We start from the raw sequence: 21,566 nt of genomic DNA on the forward strand, positions 1-21,566 counted from the left end.
CACGCCAGACATGAGAACTGAGAGGTCTTGTGTCTGGGACGCAAGAATTTAAGACGATTGCCTTCCCATAACATTTGGGTCTCTGTCTCCTATTTCACTGGGAGGTCATGAACTGAATGCAACTGCTCTACAGGGAAGAAGGGAAAGGAAATCCTGTTCATTCGTGTCTAGTATCTCATGGAATCTATGGAGCAAGTCATCAGTGGGGAATAAATGAGCACATAAAGCCATCTATCTGACATGTAAATAATTTTCTTTATGTTACATACCATAATCATTAATCAAAGTAGGATATGAAATAGAAATTGAACAGTCAGGTAATCCCATGTATGGAGACAGTAATTTGGAACCAGAAATTGAGGGATTTGGAGACCTGAAGGATCACACTTTGAGGGAGCCTGGAAAAAAACTGTAGTGAGACCTTGTCTCCATGAAAAACCAAGTTGAGTAGGGTCTTGGATGTCTGCTCTGAGGGTAGAATGTGATCTCAGCCTCCTAAAGCATGGGCCACCAGCCCACACTCCAAATCACACAAAAGGAGACTTTGCACATCCGTTTGGATGGACAGACCTGGGGACAGCTTGTCTCTGAGCCTCAGGCTTTTCCCAGACTCTTCTTGATGAAGTAGCTCACCAGCCGCTGTGGCCTCTGCTGGTACTCTGCAAGCACCTCCTGAGGGCTGCTGATCTGGTCCCCCTGCAGGCGGTCCAGGAGGGTGACACACACCACTGCAGCTGCCAAACACAAAGACCATGTCAACCCCAAGTGCCAGATCTCTAGCTTCATTCACAAGAATCAGACCAAGCAGGGAGCAGGGAGCCTCAGCCTGTGCATGCCCTAGGCAAGTCTGCTCTGTCCACTCTGACTCAGGAGAGGATGGGGGATGAAGCAAGCAGGGAAAGCAGCATGGTTGGCTCAGGAACTCTAGAAGCTCTGCCCTTACAAACAGCACCTTGTCCTCGGTCTCACCCACCTCTTTCCTCGCTTCTACTGGAAAAGTCCTACTAGGCCTGGGGCAGTGGCTTACACCTGTCATCCTAGCTACTTGAGAGATGGAGATGAGGAGAAAAATGGTTCAGAGCCAACAGGGTACAGTTACAAGATCCAATCTCAACCAACAAGTTGTGGGGTTTCACGGCTACACTCCCAGTTACAAGATAGGTAGAGATGGCAATGCAAAGTGGCCTGGCCAAACTGCAGACTCTATCTGAAATATACACACAGCAAGAAAAAGGACGGGAGCATGGCTCACTTGGCAGTGCCCCTACCTGGCAAGATAAGGCATGAAACTCTGAGTTCATACCTTAGCCTATCACAAGGAAATAAGTTCATGCCTGAGCCAATTCCAAGGCAGGCTCTCACCTGTTCTGTACAGCCTAGAAGGCTAAGGTGATTTGACCAAGGGAATTCTGGGAGGGAAGCTGTTCTAGAAGAACTCCACATTCAAAGGCCAGAGAGCACTGAAAGCCAAGCCATTGGCAGGCTCAGGGCCCCTTACTGGCCAGCAAGCCAGCATCGAAGCTGTATGATCCCCTTTCCATCAGACATTCACTGCGCTATGTGGAGACTACGGGGACACCAATGATGCTGTCTTGATCACACAGCGTTTTCCCCAAGGGTGCAAGGGTATCAGCTGGGTGTGACACTGACCTGTGAGCCCACTGATAAAAGCCAAAAGCATAGGTTGTGGTGGGGTAGGAAGCGGTGGCCTGGACATCAAGATTGGCCAGGAGAGCAGAGATGGAGAGCAGAGGCCATCCTGTGCCTGCTTACCTCGTAGGCCACACATACTGCACATGGCTGCAAACACTGAAGATTCCATCTCGATGTTTCGGATGCCAGCTGCGTGGGCAGCGTGAAGGTAGGCCTGCTTGTCCTTTTCCGTGTAGGAGCAGAGGGCACCATCCAGGCGGCCTTGTCCTGCAGCACAGACATGGAGACTCTGTATTGTCAGCTGTGACCACATGGTGGCGCTTCTCTTTATATCTTACCCAGTGTGTCTGATCTGTGATCAGAGACACAATACAGCATCTTCAGCAATTTGCTTTTTCATTAAATCCTTCATCTTCTTTGTTGCTGTTATTGTTTTACCATTCCTGAGGCTTGAACTCAGAGCCTGGATGCTGTCCCTGGGTCTCTTTATGCTCAAGGAAAGTACTCTACCACTCTCTACCACTTGAGCCACAGTGCCACTTGCAGCTTTCTCTGGGTAGTTTATTGGACATAAGTGTCTCATGGACTTTGTTATCTGGGCTGGCTTCAAACTACAAGCCTCAGATCCAAGCCTCTTAAGTATCTAGGATTACATGCATAAGCCTCCAGTGCCTGGCTACCTTCTTTTGTTTTTAAAAGGAAAACAAAAACACTAAATAGTGTGAACTCTGCGTGTGTGTGTGTGTGTGTGTGTGTGTGTGAGAGAGAGAGAGAGAGAGAGAGAGAGAGAGAGAGAGAGAGAGAGAGAGACAGAGAGAGAGGAGTATAAGGCCTGAACTCAAGGCCTGGATGCTGTCCCTGAAATTTTTCACTCAAGGCTAGCTCTCTACCACTTTGGCCAAGCTCTACTTCCAGTCTTGTGCTGTTTAATTGGAGGTATGAGTCACATGGACTTTCCTGTTGCATTGGCTTCACATGAAGTCTTCAGATCTCAGAATCCTGAGTAGCAAGAATTATAGATATACACTCCCCATGTCTACTTGGCAAGTTTTGGGGGCTCATTGAAGGATCTTTCCCTTAGTTTGTAACCGTCTGTCTTTCTTTCTTGGGTTGTTCTGTGGCTTTTTCATTGGGTTCCAAATCTTGCAGGAAAAGGGAAAAGCAAGGGAAATGTGTGGAGGACTGGAGAAAATAAAAGGGGAACCAGATGAGGGAGCAAGGGTGAATAAATGCAGCAGTGGTACTCAAGAGACACTGTGTAGAACATGAAAAAAAGGAACCAGGCAAATAAGGCACCAAGTGTGAGCTCCACAAGACACACTTCTGTGTGTGCAAGGAGTGTGTCCTTTCTGGTACCAATCTCTGCACACCAGCCAAGAGGACAGACTAGACAAACATGACAGAAGATTCCTATCCATGCTCCATTAACACTCTTCAACAAAGCCAAGGTGGGACTCGATGCTGGGTAGATCAATGATGCCACTACAGGGAGCTCTGTGACCTCCCCAAAGCTAAGGCCCCCTCTATCGTCCTTACCTGAGCCCCAGAAGTGACGATTCGTATGATGGTGACATTGGAACACCTGGCATGGTAGAGCAGCTTGATGAGCTCATGCAGCATGATGGGGATGGAGGGAATGCCCATGCCATGCTAAAACCAGAGAAAAATGCCAAAGCTGAGTCCAGGGTGGTACCTTAGTGCATACACACACACACATGTCACTCCTTGACCAGACAAGATGCAAAACACCAGTAATCTCAGCACCCTGGAGGCAGAGGCAAGAGCCTGGGCTACTTAGTGAGATACTATCACACACACACACACACACACACACACACACACACACACACACACAGATGTCATCCTTCAACAGAAGATAAGCTCTGTGTTCATAGTCAACAAGAAGGACCAGTTCCATATCATCAAATATATAGCAGATAAGCAAGAGATCAAATTAAGGCCATATTCACATAACTTTTTGAGGGGGCAGTACTATGGATTGAACTAGGGGTCTTGCATAGCTAAGCAGAAACTATACTTGTTAAGTCATTTCACTAGCCATTGGTTATAGGTCTTGCCATATGCCTGACCCAGCCTGCACTGTGATCCTCCTATTGGGCTTCCTGGCCTTACAGGTCTGACCAACTGCGCACCACCATACTTGGCTACTACTGGTAGATATGTAGTCTTCAAAACTGGGGATGTGGAGCGGGAGGCCGGGGAGAGGTCAGCAAGACTGGTCTGAACTTGAACTGTGATACATCGCTCCCCATCTCCAAGAAGCAAGGACTACATACAGACTTGAGACACTGTGCCCGGCTTCACATGATTTTTGCTACAGTATATTGCTTTAATTACTCTATTTTTTTGGTCAGCTATTTCTGTGCCTAGGTTATGTATCATATAGTAAAAAGAACTGGTACTGAATTCACATCTGCCATTTTCGCACCTTGAGGTCTCTGTACATCCTCTCTCCCATCTTTCAAAGATGACCATCTCCTTCCTGCAGAATGACCTAGCTACTCCCAGAGGCTGTGTAGCAGAGCCCTAGGGGAAAAGGTCCCCTTTTAAGAATTCCAGCCGGGGGGCTGGGAGTTTAGCCTGGTGGTAGAGTACTTGCCTAGCATGCACAAAGACTGGGGTTCAATTCCTCAGTACCATATATACATTAAAAAAAAAAAAAGCCAGGGACCGGGAGTTTGGCCTAGTGGTAGAGTGCTTGCCTAGCATGCACGAAGACCCGTGTTTGATTCCTCGGTACCACATACATAGAAAAAAGCCAGAAGTGGTGCTGAGGCTCAAGTGGTAGAATGCTAGCCTTGAGAAAGTCCAAGAACAGTGCTCAGGCCCTGAGCCCAAGCCCAAGACTGGCAAAAAAAAAAAAAGAAAAGCCAGAAATGGTGCTGTGGCTCAAGTCGTAGAGCTCTAGCCTTGAGAAAGCCCAAGTGCTCAGGCCCTGAGGTCAAAAAAGCTCCAGAACAGTGCCCAATTCCAGAGTTCAAGCCCCAGGGCTGGCAAAAAAAAAATTGTCTCAGCTGGGTAGTAGTGGTTTATACCTGTAACATGAACTACTCAGGAGGCTGAGATCACAGTTCAAAGTTAGTCAGAGCAGGAAGCTCTATAAAAGAGTGAAACTATGGATCAAGCTGTAGAGTGTTAGCCTTGAACAGAAAAGCTAAGGGACACAGGCTCCAAGTTTAAGACCTAGTACTGTCTTCCCACCCCAACACATACACATAACACACACACACACACACACACACACACACACACACACACAGTTGTTATGAAGTAAGTCACTCACTCACTCACTGTGTGATGGAAGAGAAGACTGGAGACCTGGTACCTTAGCTCCCCTTACCCCCTGGTCCATGCAAGGCAGTTTCTCCTTTGTTTTGCTGGGCTCCCAGGCTGCCTGCCCCAGCCCCTATCACACAAGCACTATGTGCACAGCTGTGCAGTATTTGCATAGTATTTGTATCTGTATGCTTAGGTGCTCCAGGAGACAGAATCTTAAAGTCACAATCCTGGTCTCATCTATCCCCCCCAGCCCCACCCCAGCTGCACCCAGCTCACCTGGCTCCCACTACTAACAGTCAGCAGGTGTTAGGGTGCCAGATGTCTGTGGGTACAGAGGGTGGGGGCTGGGACCCCAGAGCCTAGAGACCCAGCCCAAGGACACAGCCAGTACTCACACTCACAGACAGCACTGGTCCAACTTTGTACATGGCGTAGCGGTCAGTCCCTGCACAAATGTTGGGAAAGTCTTCTCCTGGATGGTCAAGGCCCAGCTCTGTGGCCACATACCTGATGAAGGCACTCATCCTGGAGGGGCTTCCACCAACACACACAAACTGCAACCAGAGAACAAGGACCCCCCTCAGCACACTGCTGTCAGCAGAGGTCTTCAAGACCAAGACTCCTCACCAGGAATATCTGGCTTATTCAAGAACCTCAGTAAAATGCAAATTCCATGGTTCTGCCTCACCTACCATATTGAGGAGAAAGGAGGGATAACTGGCTTTACTGAATTTCCTGGTGAGATTCAGAAGCTCTGGTCTGGGACTCATTGCTCATTATGGGGTAACACAAAACAATGCAACTAGCTCTCCACATGCAGAGATCCAGGCCTCTGCTGCCTTTGTGAAGGCAATTCCAGGCACCATGTGTGCTTGGCCTCCTGCACCATGCCAAAGACTGCAGAAAGCCTGGGATTGGGCTGAGAATGGGAAGTCTTCACTCACCTCCAACTCTTCCTGTGACTAGGGTCCCATACCAAATCTGCAAAATGAGCCACTGGTCACCTGAGTGCCAAAAGGCCAATTCACGGAAAGAGTTGGGGAGGTTTAGGTTACTGTGGGTGGCTCCATCAGAGAAGTAAAAGCTTCAACTTGTGATGTATCGAGCAAGAAAACATTTGAAAAAAATATACATATATAGGGGCCGGGAGTTTGGCCTAGTGGTAGAGTGCTTGCCTAGCATGCACGAAGACCCGGGTTCAATTCCTCGGTACCACATACATAGAAAAAAGCTGGAAGTGGTGCTGAGGCTCGAGTGGTAGAGCTCTAGCCCTGAGAAAGTCCAAGGACAGGGTTCATGCCCTGAGCCCAAGCCCAGGACTGGCAAAATAAATAAATAAATAAATAAATAAATAAATAAATAAATAAATAAGATGGGATATGCTTTAAAAAATATATATATATACACACACAAACACACATATACACATATGTGTGTAATAAAAAGAGAGAGCAGTAGTTTTAGAGAATCTGAAGATAAAAGAAAGGGATTATTCTTTAAACATGAGATCTCCACAGGCTGGAATGTAATCATTATAGATGATGTTAATGAATGAAGACCCAGAAGCCATGTGCCAGTGGCTCATGCCTGTAATCCTAGACCCTCAAAGAGGATGAGACCTGACGACTGCGGTTTGAAGCCAGCCTTAGGCAGAAAAATCCAAGAGACTCTTTAAACAACGAAGATCTAGAAGTAGTGCTGTGACTCAAATAATACAACATCGGCCTTCAGCAAAACAGAGCACAAGCCCCTGAGTTCAAGCCCCAATAGTGAACAGAAAACAAAACACTAATTAGAGCACCTGGAAAGTTTCCTGGAGTTGGACACCAACACGGTACCTGGAACAGTACTCAATGTTAGAAGTGACCTAGCCCTGGGTCAGCACCTCTGGATGCAACTATAAGTTGGATGGCTTGTCATTCTTCTGATTTGCCATTCCATGCATTAAGTCAGCTTTCCCCATGGGGACTAGAGATTTGCAAAGTTCTATGTGAGCAGGAAAGTATTCATGGCTAACCACAATTGAATGTTCATTTCCCAGTAGCTAGAAGACAAGATTGTGAATGTTCCCAAACCAAAAAACAATTTAAAAAAAAGTTACAGATATACTACCTTGATCCAATCATTATACATTGTAGAATTATACTGTAGTACTACACTGTACCCCATAAATACATACTGTCTTTATGTGTCAAGTAAAAATAAACTTAGCTGGGTGCTGGTAGTTCATATGTGTACTCTTTCCTACTTATAAGGCTGACATCTGATGACAGAAGTTTGAAGCCAACGCAGGCAGAAAAGTCTGTGAGATTTATCATCTCCAATTATCCAGAAAAAAGGCTATACATGAAACTGTGGCTCAAATGGTAGAGCCTCAGTCTTGAGTGGAAAATACAAGCAAGCGCACAAAGCCCTGAGTTTCAAGCCACAGAACTCCCCCCAACAAATAAATAAATTTAAGAATATTTTTAAGCCTATTAGACTAAATCAACCGTAAGGAACTGAAGATTTTGTAGAAAAATATAGACTCAATGCTATACTTTGCGATGTAAGTCCTGAGAGATCATTAAATTAACAAAATATGAATATATATCTTAAATTATCATTGTAATACAAATTGTCTAAATAACTATCCCTGCTTTTCCTGGAATTTTTGTTGTTGTTGATTGTGTGGGGCTTGAACTCTGGACTTAGGCGCTGTCCCTGAGCTCCTCAGCTCAAGGCTACCAACCTACCTCTTGAGTCACAGCCCCACTTCAGTTTTCTAGTGGTTAATTGGCGATAAGAATCTCACAGAGTTTCCTTCCCAGACTGACTTTCAACCTCAATCCTTAGATCTCAGCCTCCTGAGTAGCCAGGATTATAGGCATGAGGCATCAGTACCAGGCATGTTACTTTCATTCATTCATTTATATTTGAGATGACAGTATCCTAATGTTCCCTAGGTTGGCTCTACACTCCTGGCTCAAGCAATGCTTCTGAGAACCCCAAAGTAACTGGCCCTGCTGTGTAAGTCTTTCGGCTTGATTCAGGAAATTTCCTGTCTGTACAGTTACCAAAGATATAAAAGATCAAGCAAGTCCATGCAACACTACTTAGTTTCCTTTACCTGTTAGTTCATATACTTGGAAATTTGTAAAAATCTAATAAACACATAATGACAGGTGCCTGCCCCCTCTCTACTACCCTAAGCAGGCCTGTCTGCATCACATAGGAGGTTACTGTACAGCAAATTCCTAGAATTAAAGCCTGGATTTTTACCTTTACATCGCCAAACATAGCTGGTGCTGAGGCTGAAATGGTACAGAACATCTTCCTTCATGGTTTCTAGGTTTGGATTGGAAAGCTGAATGAGGCAGTCACTGTCACTGTTAGAAACAAGAAATTGAGTTTAGAGATTGTGGTGATATTGGCTGATTATTATTGTTCCTTGTAAGGCACAATCAGAACCCAGCGATAAGACACTCCTCAGCTGTCAAGGTCTCCACTAGCCCATCTCCTCCCTCTTTTAACTCCTCTTTGCTCTGACAGCCCCTGTTCAAAGGAAACCAGCAAAAGTTCAGAAGATCCCACCACACGACAGACATCACAGTGTTGAATCATCCATACACAGTTGCTGTATATAGCTGGTTGCTATCCAAATCAAGTGCATTTAATACATAAACCTGATGATATTTTGGTGCTACCATTAGCAAACAGGAATAGAAAAAAAAAATCACCCCTACCACCCAAAAGGATAACCTTTCTAGTTCACATAGCTCTAACTCCTTTTTCTTGTCTTATTGCTAGCACATCTCAGTCGACTGGGAATGGTGAGAGAAGATGTCTCTTCATTTACTTTTTATCGCTGTGGCTTACAGTGCATTGCTTTAATAAGAGCTGACAAACTTTAATGTGGCTTATACCTTTACCGGCCATTAAGTTTCTGCCACAAATCATTCCAGTCAGCTATCCACTCAGGAAAGCAACACAAACAATGACTATGTAATCATGCGCTGATGAATTCTAGTTACAAAACCAGGTACCTCAGGTGGAGGCAATTCCATTACCAGCCTGTCAAGCTCCCTGAGAACCAGAGTTGACATGGCTTCATCAACAATGCCTGTCTTCTGATTACCAGAGTCTCTGAAACTTAGTCTCTGAACGCAGAAGAATGAGAGTTTTCTTTATACTCCTCCATCTAACTTTATACGTAGAACTAAAGACCACTCATGAGAAAAGAAAAAGTAGAGAGCAAATGTCTCTGCTGCCTGTGATTGGAAATAAATAATCCAGACTCGGTTTCACTAGACAGTGGTGTGAAAGTGCTAGGCATTCAGTAAAGCAATACTTTGAATTTGAACTTGGATCTTTTCTGAAGGCAATTATACAGACTGCAACCCTTCCTAGCAAGGCTATGCAGCCTCCACAGCTCTTGGTCAAGGACACCATCACAAGGGGAACTCTATGACACTGAACAATCTGCTGTTTGTTAACTTAGACAGAACTGCAGTTTATGATATTTTCAGTCTGCACTACGTTTGTGGGAGTGTAACCCAGTCCTAAGTCAAGGAGTACCTGGACTATTACACAAAGTGACTTTCCTCAGAGATCCAGCTCCTTCTCTCCCGAGGATGCTTGTTATCCCCTATGTACATTTTATCACAACCACAACAATGCAAAAGGTGGGTGCTCTGCTCAGGGCTGGAATCCTAGCTACTCAGGAAGCTGAGAATTTAGGATTACAGATTAAAGCCAGCCTGAACAGGAAAGTCCATGAAACTCTCATCACCAATTAACAGTAAACATCCAGTGAAGAGGTGGCTCAAATAATAGGATGCCAGCCTTGAGAAAAAGCTAAAGGGGCAGAACCCAGGCCCTGAGTGCAAGCCCTAGTATTGGCATCAGAGGTCAAGGCTACAGTTTATTTTATCTGCAAATATGCAAAACAACATTGAATTGGCTCTGCTCAGTTTTCTAGACTATTTCATCTATTCTTGGGTTATTTCAGTCAGCATTAACAGCAAACGCTAAGGGCCCTTCTTGCTCCTTCTGCCTACATCGAGTTGCTTTCTCTCCTATTTCTCAAGTTCCCCTTCTGACCTTCACCCACCAGAGTGGAGTCCAGATTAATTCAACCATGTTAACATTGTCGAGGCAGCTACAGAATAGAAAGTATAAAAAACTAGAGAGACAGTGGGACCCAGTGGCTCACACCGGTAATTACAGTTCTTGAGATCTGACTATTACAGTTTCAAGTCAGCCAGGGCAGATAAATCTGAGAAACTCTTATCCACAATTAACCAGCAAAAAGTCAGAAGCAGAGGTATGGTTCAAATAATAGAGCACTAACCTTGAGTGAAAAAGCTAAGTGAGGGTACAAGCCACCAAGTGCAGGCCCCAACTCTGGCAAACAAACAGAACTAAAGAGACTAAAGATTTATACAAAGCATGCAGGGTTGGCGACTGCTCCCAGATAAGTGTGAAGGGATACTGCAGCATGAGCTGATGGATTAAAATACCCACAGTGACCACTCCAAACTCATTTTAATAAGGAGTAAGGGAATGGAACATTTGTTTTTAAGGGCCCAAGTCCAAAAGTATATGTTGTTAGGACCAGTCCAGAAAGCTTTTTTGATCTCTAGAGAATTCTGAAATGCGGACCATTATAAAACAACCTGTGCAGAGAATAGTTCTTTTCATGACAACTGGCTTTGATATGGAGGTGGTACTCTAGTTTCTCTCAGAATTTCAGGAACAAAATCCAAAACCAAACAGTTGATGGATGTGCCCGGAAATGGTGCAACAGGATGCCATGAAGACAACTCAGCCACATCTTTCAAAACAGAAAACCTTTCTTCACTGCAAGCACAGAAGGAAACAGTGTAACTATGAGATCACCACAGTTTCTAACTATGCAATTTTGACCCTTACCATAAGGAATTGTACTAGGCTCTCACATACTGTTTTATGTGTGTGTTCCAGTACTGGAGCTTGAACCCAGGGCTTAGGCCCTCTCACCGGCCTTTTTCTGCTCAAGGCTGGCATTCTACCAGTTAAGCCACACCTCCACTTCTGCCTTTTTGCTGCTTAATGGAGATAAGAGTCTCATAGACTTTTCTGCCTGGGCTAGTAACTTCTTGATTATCTACAATTACAGATGTGAGCCTTGGGTGCCCAGCTGTCAAATACTTTTGGAAGGATTTCAAGATGATGAGGCAAGAGACAAAATTTTCCCCCTCTATACACAATTTCAGGGAATTTATCTCTATACTCATTTAACAAATATTCACTGAGAATCTCCTGTTTAAGCCCCAGAAGCAAGGCAGGGCGCCACCTCACACACCCATCAGAAGTGATGGACAACTAGAGAAGGAAGAAAAGTAAAAAGGTCAATAGACTCAGGTCTAGGTAGGGAGTCTAGGAGTATGGGCCAGCATACAGCACATGCATAGCATGCTCAAAGCCCAGTGTGAAGAAGTTCACACCTGTAATCCTAGCTACCTCGGGGGGGAGGGAGAGGGTTGCTTCAGTAAAGTGGCTACTCATAGCAGAACACACATATTTAGGCACTGAACTGCCTCATCTTCTGAGACCACAAGTCCTGAAAGTAGAGGGCAGAGGTGCCAAGATCTAAGCTAGAGGTCTTCGCCCTCCAGTTCCTTAATCCCTTAGCCTCTGTCATTTGACTTCAATGAGTTAACATAGGTCAAGTTCTCAGTGAAGCAAATGGCTTAAAGCATTGCAATCTTAAAGACCCTCCATATGTCCAGCCAACAAGGATCAATCCTACTTGTGATGATTTTCAAGTTTCTTTTCTTCAACTTTTGCAGCCGCCATCTCTCCCAGGAAAACCTGAAAGAAAAGCATTGCACAGAATAGTTAAGCCACCAGGATTGTGTGCAGCCAAGCTAATACCTAAAACATTGATACAGTTGGACACCAGTGGCTCACACCTGTAATTCTAGCTACACAGGAGGCTGAGACCTGTGTGGGCTGTGATTGAAAGCCAGCTCGGGGAAAGAAGGTCCGCGAAACTTTTATCTCCAATTAATCACTAAAAATCCTGAAGTGGACCTGTGGCTCAAATAATACATGCCAGCCTTGAGGGGAAAAGCTAAGGAAGACTGTACTGAGTCCTTGAGTTCCAGCTCTAATACCGGAAGGAGGAAAAGGGAAGGAAGAAGAGAAAGAGGGAAAGAAATAGAGACAGAAAGGAAAAAAAGGAAGATAGAAGAGAAAAGACAAGATCACTCATTGTAGGCCAAAGCTTTGTTCCTGGATCTCAGCCAATAGTCCCATAATCCAGTTCACCCCTTGTATCTCACCGCTGTCTTAACGTCAGAAAGTCCTTTTGAGTGAGTTTGATTTTTAATAGTTATGAATCATATTATGTTGGCCATTTTCAGTAAATTCTGAAAACCAGAGAAATGATAGTTGTTTGGGTCCAGAGGAAAATTTCCCTAGCAATCACTACTTGCCTATCTTCATCTGGTTCTTGATACTCCTGGCACTTGTAAAACACTTCTCTGAACATGTCAGCCATTAAAACCCTGCCAGGGGAACTTTCAAAAGCAGAGTTTGTTGTAATTGTTGTTGCGGCAGTGCTGAGGATTGAGCCCAGGCCTCACCCTGCTAGGCAGCTGTTCTCTCTCTGGACTACATCCCCAGCCTGAGAATAACTTCTAGAAGCACAGCCCTTCATCCTGTAACATCAGGGAACAACAGCCAAGCACAGCGCAGAGAAAGACCATTTATAATCACTCAGAAGAGCAAAAGAAGCAGCTTTTGCTACTGTTGAGGGAAGGAGGGTACTGGAGGCAGTGGGTGGGGGCAGAGGCCCTGTGCTGACCCTCAAGAAAGTGTCCCAACCTGGAGTTTGGCCTAGTGGTAGAGTGCTTGTCTAGCATGCACGAAGACCAGGGTTCGATTCCTCAGTACCACATAATATAGAAAAAGGCTAGAAATGGTGCTATGGTTCCAGTGGTAGAGCCCTAGCCTTGAGAAAGCCCAAGGACAGTGCTCAGGCTCTGAGTTCAAGGCCCATAACTTGCAAAAAAGAAAAGAAAGTGACCAAGGTTGTACCTTCAAGCTTTCTCCATTACCCACTGATCAGATGCACAGAGACTCTGGCTCCCAGGAACCATTAGGAACTATGCAGTCCACATGGTCAGATGGACTGGGTGTCTCTATGTCCTGCCACTCCTATGGCTGAGACTTGGGCTACACAAACTGGTCTCTGTTAGTGATCTCTGATCTCTGAGCTGATTTCTCGCCACTCCCTGCCCTACCTTCGAAACCCGTCATGCAGCTAGCGCCAGACCAAAATTTACTAGCATTTTAACAGGTGAGGGCCTTGAGCAAACACCACCTGCTCTCTTGCTAGTTTCCTCCCTACCTCTAATCTGTGGCCCCGCCATTTTGCACATTACCTCTGTCAGTTACTTTCCTACCAATCTCCACCAGATACAACCAGCATTCTCATCGATCACTACACATCTCCTAATCTGTGAGTGAGAGAGGGCATCACTAGCTTTGGCTGGTGTTCCCCCCAAACTGCCTGTGCTGGTGTTGAGCCATCTCTGTCAATTTCTATTCACTGAGAAAAGAAGGGTTTGGGAACTCTGGAGAGTGATAGTCCGAAGGGATCCCCAAGACAGACAGGTGGTCAGAGAAGCTAATTTCTTGGTCCTGGCCTCAAGGCTGCTGGTGCTTTCCTGAGTCTACTTCCTCCTTCCCCTGGTATTCATAGGACTTGAAGGCTTCTCCTTCTGACCTTCCTCCCTTTATCTCAGCCCTGTGCTTAGCCATACTTTATTATTTTTATTATTATTATTATTATTATTATCTTGCCAGTCCTGGGGTTTGAACTCAGGACCTGGGCACTGTCCCTGAGCTTCTCTTGTTCAAGGCTAACCTTCTACCACTTGAGCCATAGTACCATTTTGGGCTTTTTCTGTGTATGTGGTACTGAGGTATGGAACCCAGGGCTTCATGCATGCTAGGCAAACACTCTACCACTAAGCCACATTCCCAGCCCCAGACAGGCTTTATTTAACAACTTCACAGGCAAGGACCGTTGAAGACTTCTGAAATCTTGGTTGAAAAAGGACGAAGGGTGACTACGTGCACTGTAGGAGGTAGGGATGATGGTCTGGCTTTACCAGTGGGGGCTTTTAAGAAATATAAAAACCAGAGGAAAGAGAAGAAAGATGTCACCTCTTAGGCCAACTGGAGCCTCAAGGGATGACAACCGTGAACTGATTAACACACCCAGTGAACTCACCTATCCCCAAAGGCTACCTGGTACTCTCTGAGTTCATAGTCCAGGTAGAATAGGGCCAGTAGTGTAAGAACCCTCTTGTGCAAGCGAGAATGAGGTAGTAACAAGAGCCCTGCCTACCTGTCCATTTGCAAGCTGAGAATATGCTGCTCAGGAAAAACAAATATCCACTGCCCCCCCCCCACCTTTAAAGTCTTGATTTTTCTGAGCACTCGCATCTCGTGCTTGTAATATTAGCAACTCAGGAAACTGACGTCTAAGAGTCTCAGTTCAAAGGCATACCAATCTAAAAGATTCTTACCTCCATTTTTAACCAGCAAAAAGCTTAAAGTGGAGCTGGGGTGCAAGTGATAGAAAGCTAGCCTTGGGAAGAAAAAGCTTAGGTACAGTTCCCTGGTCCTTTAATTCAGTATTGCCATAGGCGTGCACATGCATGTACACCCACACACACACCAGTGGGATCTTAGCATGTTGTCGTGAAGGAGGAATGGACCCTTCATGATTCCTGCCTAGAAACCAGACTGGAAAAGAGATGGTGGGGGTGGCAGAGCTAAGGTCTAGTACAAGGAGATGAAAATGCAACTATACTTTGGGCCTTACTTGAAATTCTGATTCAAATTATACTTTCAACCAGGTACTGGGGGCTCATGCTTGTAATCCTTGCTATTCAAGAGGCTGAGATCTGAGGATCCACAGTTCCAGCCCAGCCAGGATAGGAAAGTCTGTGAGACTCTTATGTCTAATTAACAACCAGAGAACCAGAAGTGGGCAATGGCTCAAAAGGGTAGAGGGTTTAGCTTTGAGAAAGACAAAAACAAAGGCTGAGTTCAAGCCTCAAGGTTGAGCAAAATAAACAAATAAAATCAATGACACAATAGATAAATAAATAACATTTCCAATTGCTTTGCCAAAAACACCAAGCTTGAAGCCCCTTATGACAAAACTAAACTAAAACTAATGAGGTTTGAGGTGACTCTACAAATGGAAACCACGAACTGTCACCATGGAAAGATCTTATTCCATAACAAGCCCTTGGTACCTACCTAGCATCCACCCAGATGTCAGATTACCTGGCAGACTGAAACCTTAGCATCTTCTCTTGGTTTATCTCTTCAAGGCTATCACTTTTGAAAGTCACACAGCTGAGCAACATATTATTAGCTTCCCACTGGCTTAGTGAAGACGACATCCCTGATAATGTGGGTTATAATCACAGTTGCCTGGCTTTCTTCAAAAACTTCTGAAGGCTACTTAGCTTAAAATACTGGTTCTTGACTGGAAGTGATGGCTATGGGATGGATAGTGAAAGCTGGTAGAAAAGCCTTGAAATCCCCATCTCATTCTAACCGTTTGCCCACTGACCTGTGAAGCAGATCCTACTCAGTAGTATATGTAGACACATTGATCATTTTGTCCAATACTTCATGTCAGTTTTTTGTTTTGTTTTTTTTTTTCCACTTCTGGGACTCTAGGCAACTCTGGGCCTGGGCACTTTCCTTAGACTTTCTCAAGGCTAGCACTCTACCACTTGAGCCACAGCACCATTTCTGGCTTTTTCTCTGTATGTGATACCAAGGAATGAACCCAGGGCTTTGTGCCTGCTAGGCAAGCACTGCTACTAGGCCATGCTCCCAGACCCTGACACTATGCCTGTTGGAGCTACTCTGTTTCTTCTACCACACCCTGAGCTTTCTGAACAGTTAAGTTCTCACAAGCCCAGGCCAAACCAGGAAGTCAGGAAATTGCATACAACTATGAGTAATTCAGCAATTCCCTAGTTAAAGCATTGTTCGTGTGCAAACCTCAAGGCAGGATGCTTGTGCACAAGAAGGAACATCTTTGGAAACCATGTGCATGACCATAGGACAATCACCAAACTAATTAGCCTATGCTGACACTCAATTACAATGAGCAGTAACTTTTGAACAATAAGCTGCAGGCTAATCTTTCTATGGGCAAACTCAAATCCCAATAAAGAGCTGAACCCCAATGGCTAGCAACAATAAACCTGGCTAATCAGGAGACTGAGATATGAGAAACTCAGTTAAAATCCAACCTAGACAGAAAACTCTTATCTCCAATTAACCACCAAAAGGCCAGAAGTGGAGCTGTGACTTGTGACTGAAGTAAATCTGTGAAAGAGGAAGAAAGGGAGAGAGTTTGTCACTGGTGGCTCACACTGTAAACCTAGCTACTCAAGAACCTGAGATCTGAGGAACAGGATTCAAAGCCAGCCCAGGCACAGAAGTCTGTGAGACTCTAATCTCCAATTAACATTACACAAAAAACACAAAAGTGATGCTGTGGCTCAAGTGGTAGAGTGCTAGCCTTGAGCTGAAGAGCTCAGGGACAGAACCCAAGCCCCAAGTTCAAGACCCACAACTGACCAAAAAAAAAAAAAAAGAGGAAGGGTGGAGGATAGGAAGGAAGAGCAGGTATCAGTGTTTCCTTTTATGGCATAGAAAAACTTGGAAGTTTCACTTTCTGTTTTTTATTTGGCTTGCATTTTATACTTTTTTTTTTTGCCAGTCCTGAAGCTTGAACTCAGAACCTGGGCACCGTCCTTGAGTTTTTTGTTTTTTGTTTTTTTTTTTGTTTTTTTTTTGTTTTTTTTTTTTTTGTGGGTAATGGGGCTTGAATGGGGCCTGGGCGCTGTCCCTGAGCTCTAAAGCTCAAGACTACCGCCCAATCTTGAACCAAGCCCCACTTGCTATTTTCTAGAGGTTAACTGGAGATAAGAGATTCAGGTCTTTTTGTGCCTGGACTGGCTTTGAACCATCATCCTCAGATCTCAGCCTCCTGAGTAGTGAGGATTACAGGAGTGAGCCATCGTGCTGCCTGGCTTTTTGTTTTTTGTTGTTTTGCCAGTCCTGGGCTTGAGCTCAGGGACTGAGCACAGTCCTTGGGTTTTCTCAAGGCTAGAACCCTACCATTTGAGCCACAACACCACTTCGGCTTTTTCTATGTATGTGGTACCAAGGAATCAAACCCAGGTTTTTGTGAATGCTTGGCAAGCATGCTACCTCTAGGCCGAATTCACAGCCCTGTCCTTGAGCAAGCTTGCTTGCTTGCTTTTCTGTGGGTCATGGGGCTTGAACTCTGCTGCTGGACGCTGTCACTGAGCTTTTCAGCTCAAGGCTACCACTCTACCCTTTGAGCCACAGCCCCACTTCCAACTTTTTCTGTGTATATGGTATGGAGGAATTGAAACCAAGACTTAATGCATGTTAGGAAAGCACTCTATCACTAGGCCACATTCCTGGCCCTAAGGCTTTTTAATTCAACCACTTCAGCTTTTTTGAGGGGAGGAGGGAGTTTACTGCAGGTGAATCTTACAGACTTTGATGCCTTGAGCTGCCTTCAAACCACTGTCCTCAGATCTCAGTCTACTGAGTAACTAAGATGATGGGGAGAAGGAGAGGCAGAGAAGGGTTGCAAAATCCTTGTGAGGGGGGACCTGCTAGCATGAAGGGGGGTGTTGAACTCGCCCCCCACGTGGGTGAGAAGCACCTGTGGACTCTGGGCGACCTGGTCCTGAACTGTGCACCCACCACGGAATGCAACACCAGCCAGCTCATCCACTCCCCTGAAGCTGTACCCAGCCAGCCCCGCACCACCTCCCCGACCACGCACCACCCAGCCCGGCCCCGCTCCACCCTCCCGGTCCTGCTCCACCTCCCCGACCCCGCACCACCTCCCCGACCCCGCACCACCTCCCCGGCCCCGAACCACCTCCCCGGCCCCGCACCACCTCCCCGGCCCCGCACCACCCTCCCGGCCCCGCTCCCAGCACATCCTCCACTCCAGCTCCATCTGGTGAACTTGAACCACAGCTCACTTACAGCCAACCGGCGCCTTGTCCGGGCCAGTGACAGGCCGGGATGTCCGCACTAAAGGCTGGGCCCGAGCCCCGACCGCTCACCGCTCAGACCTGGCCGCCGCCCGCGGGGGGATCTGCTACACCGCACGTCCGCACCAGGACGCGCCGCGGGAACTGGCTCCGGGGGCGAGGCAGGGGCGGCGCGGGGGTCCGGAGGGGCGGGGCCCGGGCCTGGCGGGGCGGCACCGGGGTCCCGAGAGGCGGCGCCTGGGTCCGGAGGGGCGGCGCGTGGAGCCGGGTGGTTCCGCCCGGAGCCGCGCGCGGTCACCGCAAGACCGGAATCTCCGATCCCAGCCCGGCGCCCCGCCCGGCCCGGTGTCCCCGCCCGAGGACAGTCACCCCGCGCAGACTGGGGCCCGGCCCCACCCCGGCGGCCTGCGGGCTCCGCTGACCGCGCCCGGCCAGCCCCGCAGGACGCGCCCGCCCCACCTCCGGTCCCCGGACACTCCCGGAAAGGTTGCTGGAGTGCTGTGCGCCGCTGGTTTCTTCTCCCAGGTCAGGTGGGCTGTTCTGCCACCCCGTTACTCACGGAACCACCGGTACTGCGGGGGACAGCGTGCCCGCGGGTCCTACCCACGGAAAACTGGTCTGGACCGTGTTCTTTTGCTTCCCAAGGTCACCCGCCACTGACCGGGCCCCAGGCTGTCCCTCTGTCTTGTCTGTCCGGCTTGTCCTGTCTGACTCTCTGGAGGTGGCCTTCTCAGGGGGGGACCCGCACAAAGGGAGGACAGTGTGAACGGATTAGGAACCCGAGGCTGGACCATGGTCAGTCATGGGTCAGTTTCTAGATTCTCCTTCCTGACCCTGGAAGTTCCCCAGTCGTTGGAAGAAACTCAGGAGAGAGCTTGTAGGATAAGGGGAAGTGACTCAGTCAGTCAGTCACCTACCCTGCCAAACTGTCCCTCCAGCCCTGAGGGGCACCACCCGCTCCACCCCCCCACACACACACACCCGGGGCCTCCCCAGCACCTGCTTCCTCTCTCTGGTTTCCTTTGCCAGCTTTCCTAGCTGGCATTGGCCTGAGGACAACCAAGAAGTCGAAGAAAGAAGCAGGCAGCCTGGGGAGCTGCCAGGTGCAAACTTACTTGCTTTGCTCTTGATCTGGGGTTCTGAGAATAGCCTTTCAGCCTCTAGCTGCCTATGGCGATTGTGTGTGTGTGTGTGTGTGTGTGTGTGTGTGTGTGTGTGTGTGTGTGTGTGTGTGTGTGTGTGTGTCTTGCAGAGGAGGAGGGGGGGATGTCTGAGGCCCTGGACACTGTCCCTAACCTTTTTCCTCAAGGCTGGCACTCTTACCACCTGAACCAGAGATCTACTTCCCAACTTTTGCTAGTTAATTGGAGATAAAAGTGGTAGGATCATTCTGCCTTGTGCTGATTTTGAGCATGGATCCTCGGATCTTAACCTCCCAAGAAGCTAGGATTACAGGTATAAGCTGTCACCAACTGGCCTAAAGGATTTGTTTTTTCCCCTAAGAAGCTGCAAGTGAATTCTGGAGTGAAACAAGATCAAGATTTATTTGTCAGGTAAAATTTTGCAGATATACCTGGGCACTGGTGGCTCACACCTGTAATCCTAGCTACTCAGGAAGCTGAGATCTGAGGATCATGGCTCAAAACCATGCAGGACAGCAGAGTCTCCAATTAAGCACCAAAAAAATGAGAAGTGGCACTGTGGCTCAAAATAGTAAAGCACCAACCTAGAGCAAAAGAGCTCAGGGACAGCACCTAGGCCCTGAATTCCTGCCCCCCCCCAAAAAAAATTGTTTTCAGATGTCACAAACAAGAAATGTATTTTATCAGGCCATTTTTATGCCTCACCTGAAAATCCTACACTGTCTTAACTTCCAGAGAGATCAAAGTCAGATCACTGAGGCTGCCACTCTGCCTGGTTAGGCCCAAGCTCTGACACACACGGAGGGCAAGAGCCCTCCAGGCCCATCCAAGCCTGGTCACATCGGGAAATAACACTCCCTTGCAAGTTAGGTAAAAACAGCCCCAGAACTAGGCTGGGTAGCAAGATAAGGCGATGGGGAAATTATACTATTTTTACCAAGCATCTAAAGGGCAAGACTCAGAAATTAAAGCCTGGAAAAAGCACAACCAATCATATTTCCTTTTTGATGTAAAATTGCAAGGATAGAGACTTTGAGGAGCCATCTAAATCTACCTTTTCCTTTGAAATGTTAAGGGGAATAAAGAAGGAGGAATTTGTAGATTCTTTAGGAAAGAGAATAAAGAGGCTACACTGATTGGCAAAAGAAAGCCTTGAAGGTGACTTGTTTGTTGGTTAGGCCTCCGCCACCAATAATTAGACAAGATATAAAGTATTAGTTCTCAGTCTAGTGCTGGTGGGTTATGCCTGTATTCCTAGAAGGCTAAACTGAGGGTGAAGGCCAGCTTGAGAAAGAAGAGTCTGTGAGGCTCTCCAATTAACTAACAAAAAGGAAGAAGTAGAGCTTTGGCTCAAGTGGCAGAGTGCCAGCCCTGAGCAAACAGATAAATAGGTAGATAGATAGATAGATAGATAGATAGATAGATAGATAGATAGATAGATAGATTAAATGGGGCCCTGAGTTGAAGTCACAGAACTGGCACAAAACAAAACAAAAACAAGCAAGCAAACAAACAAAACTCTATGCTTCCTTCCTGGATTCCAAGAGAGTTGAAAACTGATTGTAAAGGAAATAGCTTAAAGACAGGAAAATACAGCTTCTAGTTACTTTGTTGGCCCAGGCAAATAGTGCTTTTTAGAAAAGAAATTTTTGTTGTTTATTAACTTTTAGCAAAGGTACTTCCTAAGTGCCTGACACAGCTGAGCACCCAGGACAGAGCACCCACCAAGCCACAGAGACTTACTATTCTGGAGGTTTCTTCCCTCATTGAGGAAATAACTGCTCCCTGGGAACTCTTCCCTAAACCAGAGCTGAGATAATGAGCCAGCAGCCTCTGCTCTGGCTAGGATTGCTTAATAATGAAGCATCTTTCATCCCCTTGCCCTAATTCTCTATTTCAATGTAAAGCTCAAGTTTGAACCTGGGAAAATGGGCTGACATGCTCCCTTAGCTTCTACCTAAAATTTTCTCTGTGCTTCACCAAGATTGTCTATTTAGTATCTTGGGGCAAGTGTCTGGACCTCACCTGTGCATTCCTATAGTTAAGCGTGGGGCTTAAGATCCAGGGTTCACCCTCCCCTACTTTTCACCCTTTGCTGACCCAGGCTCTTCCTTTACTTCAGCTTTCCACATACTCTTCTACTGGAGTGTTTTTATCCTAAATACTCTCTCAAGCTAAAAGTCTTCATGACTTCAGGAAAAATGGGAGTTCATTTCCTAAGGGGACTTTTCCTTGTGTGAGGACACTGGTGTCCTTCGGTGATCTAAGACCTTGACAAGTTCCCACAGCCTGAGCTCAGCCTTCTGTTCTACTAGAGGGAGACAATGCTGTTCCAAAGGATAGTTACGGTCAGATAGGG

The 21,566-nt window shown here is 46.6% G+C and overlaps 1 pseudogene; it reads right to left on the reverse strand.

The window, feature by feature from the left end:
• Positions 1-236: 236 nt before the first annotated feature.
• LOC150040034 (uridine phosphorylase 1-like) lies at positions 237-18,258 on the reverse strand (annotated as a pseudogene).
• Between the last annotated feature and the right edge of the window lie 3,308 nt (positions 18,259-21,566).

The sequence above is a fragment of the Megascapheus bottae genome, unplaced genomic scaffold (genome assembly GCF_031878675.1).
Source record: "Megascapheus bottae isolate mThoBot1 unplaced genomic scaffold, mThoBot2.hap1 HAP1_SCAFFOLD_87, whole genome shotgun sequence".
NCBI classification, from domain to species: Eukaryota; Metazoa; Chordata; class Mammalia; order Rodentia; family Geomyidae; genus Megascapheus; species Megascapheus bottae.